The following is a 15,412-nucleotide window of genomic DNA, read 5'->3' as shown; positions in this document are numbered from 1 at the left end:
TTTTCGATTCACCTGAATTGCGAAAGGCTGGCACTGACACCTACTTCCTACTAAATTGAAGATCTTGTTGTATAATGCTACGTTTCTGTCATATCTGAATTATTGTCGCCTTGTACGGCTGGCAACCACTGCTATTAAGTTGCAGAAAATATACTTGTTAGGGCAGGAAGAATTGTATATGTATTGGAAGTATTTTCGCATCCTCATGTGAGTTCCAGAAGAACTGCATCCGCATATGAGTTGTTCACTAACCACAGTCTCATTCTTTCTTTTTTTTGTTTACCATTTTAAGCTTATAATTAGTTAAAGGAGGGAAATGTAAATAACTTCATGCTAATATTCGTGCTAATTAACCGTTGTATAAGAGCGGTTACTCAGAACTGAAACACTTTCCGAAATGCCTACCTAATTAAAGAAGTCAAAGTTTAGGCTAATACACAACATAGCTTGTTAAACATGTTTAATTAAACTGATGTCGATGTATGTAATACACCAATTCATATGGTCCCTGAAAGGCACTAGCTACTTGTTTATTTCGTACTATGAAATTAGTTGCATACGGTGTTGCATCATGTTATTTTTATTGCATTAAATCTACCGCCAGCATGCAGCGCAATCGTCAGTATGTCTTCCGCGAAGGTATTTCATGTAACGATGCCTTCATCTTTTTTGCGTCATACCTTACAGCAGTTCCGCTGCTGATATCTTGATACTGTTGTGCGTTTTCCATGTTGTCTGCATACTTCGCTATACCATTTTAAATAACTTTAGGGCTGTTATTTATGTTTAGATTTGTTTCTTTCCGGCGAATACCCAGGTAGCATTTCGTTCTTTGCATCATATACTAGTGCCGACTACAGGCACGCACAGTAAGGGTCGCCGGGGCAGCTTTCTTTCTCCACTTTCTGCAAGTTAGAATGAAATATTATGTCCATTCAATTTAATCATTTGATGCTATCAAATTCATTTGTCGTCGTCAAACAGTTTCGCGACGTCGAGGGACTATATATCTGCCCCTTCGCCACAGCAAATTTTAGGCTGTATGCTCATCGTCACTACTCTACGCCATTCATGCCGTTATTGGTGACTGACATATTAAATCTTAGCACAAGCGCTGTTACATTTTTGCTCCGGTTACAGTGGCTGAAATCTAAACCACGATATCATGCACAGCAGCTGCACACAACCGAAAGCAATGAGAGACCTTAAATATAGCGGGTGAATGGCGCGAAGAGGAAGAGAGCGCGGCGTAAACTGCGCTTTGGGAGCACGTTCCATGCCCTCAGGTTGTGATATCACTGTGCCAGCGTTATGGTTGTGTAAGTGACGTGGCCTCCGAGGCTGCACCATCTCTGAGGCCACACTAATGAATCCACTGAGTAGTGGTGCTACCTATAGTTACTAGCAGGCGACGGCAGCCCGGAGAATGACTTTCGGTCATGGTACTTTCGAGTGAAACCTCGGACAGTGCCCGACAGCTGGATCACGTGACTGTGACGTGCCCTTCTGTAAGGGATAGTCAGACTTGAAGCGGCGGATGGTTTGCGGACAATCCGGGAATGCATAATAGAAGAAGTCCAGTGTAATAGAAAACTGGGCCGATCTCGGGGATGAGGTAATTCAAAATGGAGCAATTTCGAAGCTGTTATTATCGACCTGTCGGGCGTGAGAGACATTCAGGCATACGTTCCCATGACAAGATGATTTGCCTCGTCCAAGAAAAGGCTGTTACAGTAAGCCTGGACGTCAACCTGTCAAGTGTAAAAAGTGTTCAAGCGGGCGTCCCCATCTCAACATTATGGTCCTCTCCTCCGAAACAGCGTCACCCCTTTTATTCCCTGAGCTGACACAAAGGGATGGATAAGGAGAAGATAAACCGAAGGGCGGGAGGCCGTCGACAACAGAGCCTAACGAAAGCACTAATGCTTCGACAGGCTCCCGGGAAGACGTCGAAAACAACAAGACAGCAAGGGGTAATTAAGGCCGTCTTGGCCCCCGTATGATTGATCTGTCAAGTGTGAGAAGCGTTCAAGCGGGTTTCCCCATGTCGACATAATTGCCCTGTTCTCCGAAACAGCGTCAACCCTTTTATTCCCCGAGCTGACACATAGGGAAGGACGAAGGAAAGAAAACCCGAAGGCCAGGAGCTAGATGGTAGAACCTCACGAAAGCACTAATACTTCCACAGGCTTACGAAGAAGACAGTGACGACCATCAGACCGCAAGGGGTTACTTAAGGCCGCCCTGGCCCCCGTGTTAATCAGAACCGCAGGAGACTCGGATGAGAGTCACAACCATGTACCAATGAAGTGAATACAATCTTTTTATTTTTTTAATCATCACGATGCCCGGCTTCGTCGTTGTTTTCTGACTCCTGCGGTGAAGACCCACCTCACCTGGTCGAGATCGTATCAAAGGTTATGTTGTCAAAGGTGGTGACTTGGTGAGCTGATCATGACACCAGTGCACGACGTGTGTCATCGCAAGGGCCACTGAATATCTTGCAGTGGTATTTACTGTGCTTTCGGCAACAACAGCGCCGACGAAGTTACGCGTTCGGTTCCCCAAATTGATACTGCGCGACAGCTTCAATCACTTGCTAGCCACGTCACACTTCTACGAAGGTATGCAACGGGTTTCACAAACCCACGCTTGCACTCTCTCGACCCTAACTTGCAATTTCTAGTGCCACCTAGACTCTCCTGTCGCGAAACTTTACTCTGTCGCATGTGGTTGGGTGTGGGATTTACAAATTCTTATTCATTCCTGATTTCCTTATAGGGGTGGTCAGCAGTGCGGCGTGCAATTTGTGCAGGTGCCATGAGACTCTAGAGCACCTTCTGTGTCAGTGCCCATCCTTTGACACTCAACAACGTACTTTACAAGCGAAACTCAACCTGCTAGACGATACAGCGCTCTCAGAATAAAAGATCGTTGGATGATGGTCTATGCGTTCTTGCATGCAAAAGGCCACAAAAGTCCTTCAGCGCTTCTTGAAGGAAATTGGATTGTATGAACGCTTGTGAGGGTGGAGATTCCTCTGCGACTGACTGTGTATGACTGACTATTATTTTTCTTTTCTCGCCCTATCTCTTCTTTCCTTTTCCACTTCCCCAAGTGTAGAGTATATAGCCAATCGGGCACGTCCTTGGTGAACCGCCCCAACTTTCGCTCTTAGTTTCTCTCGCTCTCTCTCACTTGCTATTCCAGCAGAGCGTTACTTGGGTGGTTTCCTTAAGACTACAGGGTTGCTTTCTGCTGGAAATCATCTTTAAATGTGGATTTAACAAGCCCAGGAACAAACTATTTACTATATTGCACCCACCTAGCCTCACAGGACACATGTAGTGATTCAGTTTTGTGTAATGTAACAGGTTAAAAAGATTGCTAATGTTTGCACTATGAATGTGGATATACATCGTCATTTATTTTTAAACAGAAAACGTTTAGTTCATGAATGAGTGCTTTAATCGTCCTAGTCAATCAGGGAATGAACCCCAGACAGGAAGCTACAAAAATGTAGCTTGAGGACAGCTCGGGCCCAGAAAACAATTATGAGAATATATTATACAGAAGCAGCACACAGACACAATTTATGGCTGCAGGCAATGGGGAAATAACATTTCAAAAAGACTCAAGGTGCAATATGAAATATTAGGGAATGAAAGATCTGCAAAACTGGCACTGTGCGCTCATAGTTCGATACATCCAATATCGGATTTGCTATGAGCAAATTCATTTAACGCCAAAATTTCCACATTCGCATTTATTCAATATTGGGCAACACGCAGAACAGATGCACGGTGGTCTGTCTGAATTGCAGCCTTTACGTTGGCGTAGTCGAGGCAGGCAGAGGGTTACATTGTATTAAAAAGTGTGCAGCCTAGAATGGGATTGGTTGACGCGCAGGACCGCTGTAATGAGGAGATCTCAGAGGGAGGCCTTTGGCCTCAAGTGATCTTAATATCAGCTGCTAATTATGAATATAGGGACCAATTTTCACAGTGACTTAACCAATCTGTAAATTATGGTAAAACAGAATTTGAAATTTGCACTGGACGAAAGCTTTTCGCGCTATATACTTCTTACGTTGTCATATTCTATGTCTGAAAAAAAATGGGCCTCTCCATGCATAGGTTCTCCAACGTGTGTTGAGAAAGGAAACATCATCATATATTTCTGTAGGTTAATGTTAACTGTCTTAGCTTGTGTTGTCAAAAAAAAAGAAAAAAATATGTGCTTGAGTAACAAGCTGAAGAACATCTCGCACACCGCAGATGTCGCTGACTTTTCCTTTTGCGTTTCGCAATATCCTCAAGATAATCTGATTAATCAGCTTATGGGCTTACGGCCGTTCCTTGTCGTTCACCAGGACAACTGTGAGGAAAGAACTAAAGATGGACAGTGGGAAAGCAAAAGAAACAAGCCATGCTACAGGCAGAGGAAACAATAGGGACAGGGCAAATCTTTCAACATGGCCAGCGGCATAGCACACGAATCAAGGGGGAGGAAGTTCTGCAAGGATCTCACCATGTCCGCTGTCCACGCTGTTCCGAGAACAAAGATCGCGCCGCGAAGGCGCACCGGGATTATTGGCTGACAGTCGCGAGCGTGGGGAGCTGCTCATGACTTTTGCGCTGGGTTAGGCCGCTACTGGCGCGTAGGCCGCCCGTGATCTTTTGTCGTCGGGAGGCCTTGTTCTTGAATGACGCCAGGACCGGGCTCCCTCGCCTACCCTGACAGATGTCGCTCCCCTAGCGCCCAGCGAATGAGCCGACAGGAGTGTTCGTCCACTGGTTTGCGATGGGCATAAAGAAGAGCAATGAGCAGCGGGTGAGGGCTTGGCTTTCTTCGAGCGACAGCACCGTTTCTATGGCTTCGTCTTTCGCTGGCCAGAGCGATGAGTAACCAATGACCATGGGGACTTTTTTCTGCCTGTATTTTTAGAACATGGAACTACCATTGCTGGTTTTGACTGGAGGCAGGGTTTCGCAGCCGCCTCACACAGGCTAATTTAAGGAACGTTCACATAAGCGTATTGCACTACTTAGCAAATGTTGTACTATACCTTCAAAGATTTCTAGGAGCGAGCAATATTCTCCAAAACTATTGAGTAGAGTGGTTAAACGTGATAAGCTCATTCTATAGGGATTTCTAACCCAACTTCGGCCAATTCAATGCCTGAATTAATGTACCTTCATTTGAATCTAATCCGTGCTTCCTTATATGCCCTGATTTTAGTGTAGATATGTGACCAGTCTTTGATTTTACTTTAGAGCCCCTATGTGACTGGACTTTGTGTTGCTCTGTTTCTGAGTTGATTTTCAGCTTTAGTGTTGCATTAGTGTACTTATGTGACTGGGCGTTGTGTTTTTATGATTTGGAGTTGGCTTTCAGCTTTCGTGTGGAAATAGTGTACTGATGAGACTGGACCTCGTTTTATTGTGATTTCGAGTTGACTTTCAGTTTCAAGGCGTTTAAATGAGGTATTTTTAAATCATACGTGAAAAGGAGTCGCCGGCGCCAACTAAAGGTGACAGCATCTCCTAAGTACCATATAATAAAATAAAGTGACCTACGCGCACACGAGCCGTAAGTATAATGACGTTGCAGAGACTATGGTTACGTTGCCGGCGAGAATCGTATCCCAGTGCTTTCGGGGTGTTTTTTTTTTTTTTTAGATACTTAAACTTCGACGTCTCTGTTAGCGCACTATGTGCATCCTATGCCCACAAACTCTCGGAGCCAGCATCGTGCATGCTTTTATTTATTTATTTATTTATTTATTTATTTATTTATTTATTTATTTACAGATACTGCTGTCTCAATACATGAGACATAGCAGGAGTGGATACATCAGAGATTCGATCAACACAATATACAATGAACTGAACTTACACCCTGCGCAAAGCGTTATGCACGGAAGTTAAGCCGTAGCTCTGTTGGCTTGTACGCACCCAGTCATACATGTTGCTGGAGGCCGAGTTCAAGCACTATTGGCACCGACGAAATTAGAGAAAAAAGTCAGCAACGATAGAAAAATTTGGCTGAACCCATATTACGATTATTGTCGACGGTAATGCATTTAGCATTGAATCAATATAGCGACACAACGCATTGCAACCGTCGAAATAAGCTATGTATGAGGAGCATACCTGCCAGCGGGTTCACTCTTTCGCACTTCCCTAAAGACACTTGGCGCCATCTAGTGCCTCCACCACAAAGCCTGTGCGTGGCCCCCGAAATGCATGGCGCGCCGGTGCATGTGAAAGCTGAGAAATGTGTCACGCGGTAACCGGGCTCCTCTCTAGCGCTTCTTTTTCGACACGCTCCGCCATCTAGTGTATTTGGGGAACCCTTGTGTCGGTTCGATTCCGCTCATCATCGGGAAAATTTAAGGGATCTTGTTCGTCATTGTAGAGCGACACGTTCCCAGGGGCACTCACGTAGTTACCCAACATGCTGCTTTTTAGCGCAAAAAAAAACACTAAAAGAAAAGGAAGACAGTGAGAGGCGAATGGAAAGGAAAGACGAGCACTACTCTTACAACTATTTATTCTGAAAAACAGAGCATCCCATATATATACAAAAATGCACATGCGCAAACGCATAGAACAAGGAAAGGACGTCAGTCAGCCGAAGGCATTGTTATCAATTGTTATGTGCTTAGCAATCTGAATTCCGAATCATAAAGCGTAACAGAAGTTTGACTCACGCAAGCTAGACCAGTGGTTTGGATATCGAAGGCCTCTAACAGTTCACGTGTGGTTTTGTTTTTGCTTCTGCCTAGGATCCTGACATAAAAAAAAAAACAGTGGTTCACTGTCGGGACAAGACCTGCAATGCGCAGACATGTGCGCAGTGGTATTTTTCTTTAAAATATTTGCGCGCTTTCCTTCCACCTCTGACTGTTTTTTATCCGAGTTTTTTGCGCTATAAAGCAACACGTTAAATAAACACCAACTCGCCCAAGATGAAGTTATCCTCAAGTAGTTACCCAAATCGGCATCAAAGACGTTCATTGAAGAGCGGCACGCGCCTACCGGCAGATACCCAGTGACCCAAGTTGTCATCTAAGAGGTTCGTTGAAGACCAGCACAGACCGAGTGACACATACCCAGTGCTCTAAGTTGGCATCAAAGAGTTTCTTCGAGCAGCGATACCTACCCAGTCCCGCATCTACAGTGACCTATGTCGGCGGGGAATAGGTTCGTTCAAGAGTGGCACATATATACACATTACCACACACTCAGTGACACAAGTTGGTCCGATAGGTGGTTTCTAACCCTGTTACCTCACCACAACAGCCCGATGCGTTACCCATTCGACCACGGATTACCCAGTGACCCAGGTTAGCCACGCACACGCACATATATACATACATACATCTTGAAATCTGGCAATCGCTCACTGACAATCAATTATCGCCCAATTTCATTAACCACCACACTCTGCAAAGTGATGGAACACATATCATGCACTCAGGTCGTTAATTACCTTGAAGAGCACAGCATCATTTCTAAAGAACAGCAAGGTTTCCGCAAGGGTTATCCGGTGCTACACTCCACTCGCTGGTTTTGTACACTTACACACTACACTAGATTATGGACTTAAAGTACACGCCATTTTCTCGATTACTCAAAAACTTTCGACCGTGTGTTGCTCACTACAATTTACATCTGGTAACAGCTCTAATTCCTCCTCTGTAGATATAACATCAGGCGTTCCTCACCATATTGTTCTAGGTCCATTGCTTCTTCTAATTCGTATTAATGGCTTGCCTAATTGTGTGTCCTAAGGCATTAGACTTCTCGTGGACGATTGCGTAGTATACCGACCGATCACTTGTAATACTGATTGTGAAATCTTGCAATCTGATCTTACCACTATTAGCAATTGGTGCACGACGTGATGACAGTCAAAGAATCTAAAACGAAGTTCGTCATTTACTCATCGTAAGGAGCGCCTGCCAACTCCGTATGTTTTAAAGAACAATAATATCGAATTTTGTAGTACATACAAATACGTTGGAATCCACTTTCAATCTGACTTGGCATTATCACATCGATGTTACTACTACCTCAGCTAACCACTCGCTCATCCTAGTCAAACGTTGTTTGAAGCCGCCCATCAAACGGTGTAAGTAAAAATGACGGAGTTTGTAATTGAAGCTATACTGGTCTTGACAGGGATGCCTTTGCGAATGCTTATTATAAACATTTTAGGAGAGAGGGCAATGTTCACTTAAGAGAGAGAGAAGACAGAACTCATTCTTCTACGAGCGACCGAATATTCCATTTCTGCTGAAAAAGACCGCTATAAAAGATCGCATAATAAATACGCTCCAATCCCGTGTACTACCTTTCCGGCGTCGAGAAGTAGAAAGCAGTATCTTCTGAACTATCCTAAGTAATAACAAGTAGGAGCAGGGAAACAGATATTGTTGACATCCGAGCGCATTCATTTACATGCAGCGCTATTGGAGAACCTGTATAATAGCCAGCGCACCCTCGCGCACATATGCGTACACTCCCCGACCAGTGCAGTTGCAGCGTTGTCTTTGAATGCCGGTCGACTCACACCAACTTTCCATGGACCACCGCTCTTATACCTTGCACGCCTGTTGTGCTTCCGTGTCGACGGCCAAACATAGCTAATGCTCTCTCACAACACCCGCTCGGGCGGAGCGGGAGCTCGACCGGCCGGTGTCGGAGCGTACGCAAACTGCACAGGCGTGCTACAGGACGGAGGCCAATCGAACGCACACGCCCGCGGATGGGTCGTCACGCCGCAAATATTGCCCCGGCATCTGAGCAACAACAGCAGAACCGTCGGTGGCGGCAGCTCCAGGGTGACTGGGCCAGTCGTTTGCAGCGCAAATATTTGCGCCTGGCGACGTGGTCCCACAAGACGGCCGGATACGTGTGCCGGGAAAAACGCCTGCGGCGGGTGCCTTGCGCCTCCGCGTGCAGGCGCTGCTCCTCTTTTCGCCGACTCTTTCTCTGACTGGCTTCACATTTGTGCGCGGGACCGCGCACGACGATGGCTTGCACGCCCCGCGGTCTGGCAACGAGGCGATGTTTTCCTCGAGGCAGCGGTCGCGTCATTCCGCCTGCCGGGAAGGTGGAGCAAGTGTTATCTCTCCAACGGCAAGACTTTATAACAGCGCTTAAATTTTCCTGTACGCGAGTGCAACGCGAAGTCGAGTCATATCACCACCCCTTCCCAACAGTTTGGTCGGACAGAACATGCATCTGAAAAAAAAAGAAAAAAAAAAACCGATCAGCCGAAGCACTCCGTACAGATGGCTAACCTGCGAAGCTGAAACATGCGGCCCCGGTGTTTATCACTGGGTAAATCCCGACGGTTCATTAAAGTACTTCCCAATTATTGGTTACGTCTTTGTGTTTCTTAAGTAATTAAATAATGACCACGTCGAACCAGGGAGCAGTGGCACGAGCGCAATGGCACGAGGGGCGCCCACGAGCCAGCTGTGGAAGAAGACGACGACGTTGCAGCCATTGCTGATGATGATAGTTTTTTTTTTCTAAGTGCGGGCACGATACTGGCTAAACTAACCCTTAGCACCTTCACTGTAAAAAAAAAGTGGGGGGGGGGGCGAAAGCATTGAGCTTCCTGTCGCCACGTGTCCCCCCGAATGTGTAGCTGCACGCACAAGTTTTTTTCTAAGACGGAATAATCCGCTAGAGTGCCGATAGTCTGGAAGCATAAGCGCGAAGGGAGGAGCTAATGCGTGCTGCCTATATGCAGGACTTGCGAACTTATGTCGCGGGGGGAGGCGGCTAAGTTTTGTCGAGGCTTTCGAGTTCTCAATAGTCCCCTTACTGTCTATACACAATTTGGTTGGGAATCTTCCGCCAGCAATTATAGATGTCCGCCACCAACCTGAAGTGATCACGTTCATTAAATCCGTGCATAGCTTAAGATAAGCTTGTTCCATTCATTACTGGAACTTTCAAGTGTCGTGTGGACCTTCTCATACCGCGCAACAACCAACTTTGTCAACGCAGCAACCTTCTCGATATCTTAAACAGCAGGAACGCGACAAATTATTGGCGCGCTTTCAGTAGTAAAGGGTCGTCCAGGCTATTAGTGCTAATTTATGAAGTACTTGTTCAAATGCTTCCAAATATTTTATTTCTTGTACGCTCGTAAAGCTACCAATACTGATCTTCTACAATGTCAGCAGGAAAATGCTTAGTTCTGGTGGTCTCCTTTTGTTCGTCGACTGTCACTAAACTACCACTAAACCCCACCAGTGAAGGCCAACAGACGCGGCTAATATTTGGGAACAACAGCAGGTGCTGAGCAATTATTTTTCGGCGAACTTTAAAATAATTTCAAATGAGAAATACCTAAATCAACGTTATTCGTCTGCTTCTCTCTTTATTGGCCCTATTCATTTTCTAAGCTAAAGTTCAGTTTTGCCAGGCGTACACGTGAACTTACTTTTCCCCCTTTTCTTTCTTTTTCTTTCTGCATCCTGGTTCCCACTGCGCGGCCAGCATAAGCGGACCACTTTTCTCCTTACTCGCAGAAAAGAAACAGCTTCGGAAGCCGGCGCTCGGGTCACAACGTCATCAAATTTCTTTGATTCAATTACTCTGTTGTCTGAAAGCGCGTGACCTATGGGCTCCGTTGCGAAGAGAGCGGACAATGCGGACAAAAGCGCAGCGCGGGACGAAGAGCCAGTGGGGAGAGGAGCGAAATTCGAGTGATCAATTCGTAAAACATAAAAGCAGCATCGTCTGAACCTGCGGCAATTCATCCGGCTCCCTGTCGAACAAAAGCGGCCATCGGCACGACACAGAAACCCGCGCCGCGGAAGCGTTCGGCGAGAGCGCTCCCACTTCGGGGCTGCAGCGAAGCCGCACCGCCGGTCTGTCGGCCGCTGGACTCGCTGACAGACGTCGGCGGCGCAATCATAACGACGTCGCGCCAAATTACGGGCACTCCTCAAGACAAGGCGGACGCAATCGAGCACGATGGTTCGGAGCTGTGCTAGTTGGTTCTCGTTCAACATGATGAACATCGCAAATGACCGGACGGGAGAGAACAGGACAGATACGGGCGGACCATCTGCTGATTTTTTATTCGAAGTGGAGCGGTATACACGCTGACCCAGCAATCATGCACCAAAATTTAAAAGATATGCAAATGTCACGTAGCTGGAAAGAACCAATGTAATGTTGTTTGACGTCGCTTGGAGATACTCAGATATTTTTTTTTCATTCTGCTTAATTGCATAATTATTCTTAATTAGTTAATCGACTTCTCAAATATTATAATTAGATGAAAAGTGTCAATGAGAAAATTGTAGAGCAACATGAAAAACTCCCGACATGGCTTTCTGTCGCTCAATACGTGCTACATAAAAGTGTGTTTCGGTGTGTCAAAAAAGCACGCGAATGCACGCAAAATGTCGCGCGACTGGCCGCTCGAGGCACTTTGCGTGTATTCGCTCTACTTTCATGCTTGAAAGAACACTTTTGTGTAGCACGTACTGAGCAACAGAAAGTTCTATCGGGAGTTTTTCATGTTGGTCTAAAATTTTCTCATTGACGCGTTTAATCTAATTACAATATTTGATAAGTTGATTAATCAACCTATACTAATTACGTAATTAAGCGGAATGCAAGAGTATATATGGATATCTCCAAGCAACGGCAAATAACATTACCTTAGTTCTGTCCAGCTACGCGGCAGTTGCATATTGTGAAAGCTGGGTGCATGATAATTGCGACACCCTGCAATATATACTTATTCGAAGCTCATACATCGACGCACAAGGACTCGGCTACCTAGGTGAGTGACTCGGCTGACCAACAACAAAAACGCGCAGTGAAGACTACACAAATCCAGACGGCAAAGACGACGCATGGAACGAGAAACAACATTTTATGAAATCTAAAGGTCTACCAAAAGAACAAACAAAACAAGCAATAACGATTTCTATAAAAATATAAACATACAAGCTTCATAAGCAAGCCACAACCACAAAAGACAGAACCGAAAACAGAATTATAAATTGAGAAAGATGAGAGAAATTGCAGCAGGGTGCGCATGTAAAACACTAACAGTGAAGTTGCTTCATTTCTTTGTCAAAAGCACTGACAAATGGTGCGCTTGTTCACAACTTTTGCATAAGTGCTACCCTGCAAATCGAGGTATTTTTTCACTATGCACACGTCATCAAAGATCGTAGAACAAACGCCACGTGTTGCAAACAGCCAAATAGCTACTACCCGCCCCACCCGTTCCTTTTTTTTTATCTAAGAAATTGGCGTACTCCCGCCGTCTGTCACTAACGCATCTTCCCGTTTGTTCATTGTAAAACGTCCAGCAGGTTAGCGGAATGCTGTAAATGACGTCCTTATTGGCTCCATCAAATGATTCCGGTGCTTTTTATTGCAGTAAGAACTCCTTGTGTCCTTCGCTTTGATGTGTTTGCACAAGAATGCTATATACATGGTTGGGCGCGGAAAAAAGAGTTAATACGGCTACTCTGCCTGGACTTTTCTTAAGCCTTTGCGACACGTTGTGAATATAAGGATTGACGGCTGTGGGCGCGTGACCTTCCTTTTTGTCATTTTGCCGCTGCCTGCGCGAAACTTAATGGCACAATCTTAAGTGAACCTTCAACCGAAAGATTGTTGGTTTTCACAAGGACTGTGGGCCTTCCGTCAGAGATGACATGTATCTTCTCGATTTCTTCGAAGACTACACTTGAAGGGAATTTGACAATGAAAAGATAGTCGTCCACCTTTCGAGTGCCAAATGTATCAATAATGTTTAGGAGCGTCGACGACGAGCTTGTCATCTTCAAAATACTATAAGGTGCTGTGGTAGCACACATAGGGAAGATACATAGCACCTTTCAGCGAATACTTTCACCATGCGCACCTTAGTTGCTCTCACCCACTGCTCTGCAGAACAAAAGCAGAATCTGAACGAACACTTCAATGTCCTTGCACAACACAAGTTTCCCACGTTACCCTGGACTGCAATAGATAGTGTGTGTTTAGCAACAAAAGAGTCGCAGTTGTTCCATTCTCTCATGTGGAATTAAAAAAAATACACAACATACTCAGTAGGAAAAGAGGACCCTGTAAGCAGCAGAGGGTATTTATTTATTTATTTATTTATGTATTTATTTATTTAGATCACTACATGCGCCCGGAAGACATTAGTGTAACGGAGGACATTGCAACAAAAACATAAAATACAGTGAAAATAAAAATAAAAATAGAACATCAATGTCAGTAACAATCACACGACACGTACCAATCTATGTATAAAGGCACAAGAGACGTACTGGGTGTAGTTTAACACGTCTGCATCATGACTGCGTATCATGCAGATGTCACTTTGAGTGAGGTGGCAAACGACTTACTGGACGCGGTAACAACAGTATCAGATAAGTTGTTCCACACACGTCTTGTGTGTGCAAAGAAAGGATCACTGGAATACTGCGGTGCGGCAGTTATTTCTCCGATTTTCTTACTCTTATGCCTCCTTTGGGAATAATATGGGGAGGCTTCAGGCACTTCTGGCATTCGTTGTCGCTGTTGCCACGGGCTGACTGGTTGTGGGAGGAAAGCCTGAAATACGGGCGACGCATTTCTGACGGATCCCAAGATTAAATTTGGGGGCACTGACACTAACTTTACGACGGAATGAATTAGTTGCTAAACACATGGCATGGCTTTACACCACTTCTAATTCATTAATTTATCTTTTTCAGCAAACATCCCATATGATGGCAGCGTATTCTACAATGGGAGGAACGTTGGATTATAGAACACCGTTTTCCCCGCCCGAGACGCCTGCTTAACTTTTTAACGCGCCAGCGTTAAAGGCCCCGTGTAACAGAAAATCTTGTACCGGCGTCCAGCGTCGGACGTTGTTTGGGACAACGATTATTGAACCACCCATACACAGGCCTTCCATGTAGCGCAAGGAAGTTACTGAACGAATTGAGTTTTTGAAGCTAAAATACGTAGAAAAATCGTAAAGTACGACTTACACACAACCTACAGACATGATAGCGTCGGATTGTAATTTGACTATACGAGAAAACATAGTTCTGTGACGCGAAAACTCAAAGAAACACCTTTTCCAGGGTTTCTACCAGATGTAGACCGGCGACGGCGTCCGCCATTTGCGCGCGCCGGCACCCGAGGGTCTTGGGGGCCACGGAGCGGTGCGCCTTGCAATACCTCCAGATGGATTGCGCATCGCCTGCTAGCTAACAAGCAAAGTGATATGCAACGTCTGGCTGATATCTGTGGACAGGAAGGCGATAAGTTAGGTCTGAAATTTAGCTTCGAAAAATCAGGTGTTATGGTATTCAATGAAAACAGCGAACAGACAGTGACAATACAGGGCCAGTGTAAAAGAATATAAATGCCTGGGTATATGGATAAACGAAGGCAATAGATATATGAAAACAGAGGAAAAAACAACAGTAAAGGGGGAGAGAAATGCGACCATAATGAAACACAGAGCGCTATGGGGATGCAATTTACGAGGTGCTGCAGGGTATATGGAAAGGTGTAATGGTTCTAGGACTTACTTTTGGAAATGCGGTTGTTGGCTTGAAGTCAGCGGTACAATCAGGATTCGATGGAAAGCAAACGTCAGTGGGACGCCTCGCATTGGGCGCTCACGGGAAGACTACAAATGAAGCTACGCAGGGTGATATGGGGTGGACAAGTTTTGAAGTGAGGGAAGCTCATAGTAAAATTAATTATGAAGAACGACTGAGGATTATGGAAGAAAGAATATGGAAGAAAGGCTGGGAGATTGTTGAGCTGTTTATACAGGAATAACATTGACTCACAGTGGAGGAGAAGAACTAAGAAGCTAACCAGCAAGTCTGCGGCCTGTAGGGTGAACAGCACAGCAATAAAGAAGGTCAAGCGAGAAGTCAGAGAGGCTGAGATAATCTCATGGGTGGCGGCAATGGAAAAGAAACCTGGCATGAGTAACTACTTAAGAGGAAAAAACGAAATCAGGAAAGAAACCATTTATTATAATAACTCAAAAGGGAGCTCATTGCCTTTCCAAGAGAGATCAGGATGCCTTAGAACAAGCACTTATAAAGCGAGATATAAGAAGGAAGAAGAAGCATTTGCTTGCTGCGGCAAAGCTAGGGAAACGATGGAGCATGTTGTGTTATAATGTGAAGATATCTGCCCAGCGGTCGATTCAGGAGTCACTGGCCTCCTTGAAGCCCTTCAGTTCAGTGAGAGCAAGGGGAAAGTAAACATGTCTGCAATAGAGATTAGTAAGAGGCTATTGGAAGATTGGTGGAAGAAAAGTAGGGAAACGACAAACAATTTCCTTGAATTTCCATGTAAGGGTGACACCTTGCGTTATGAATTCTGTT

Source organism: Dermacentor albipictus, chromosome 1 (assembly GCF_038994185.2).
Source record: "Dermacentor albipictus isolate Rhodes 1998 colony chromosome 1, USDA_Dalb.pri_finalv2, whole genome shotgun sequence".
NCBI classification, from domain to species: domain Eukaryota; kingdom Metazoa; phylum Arthropoda; class Arachnida; order Ixodida; family Ixodidae; genus Dermacentor; species Dermacentor albipictus.
The sequence above is the reverse complement of the archived record's forward strand: the minus strand, read 5'-3'. Positions refer to the sequence as shown.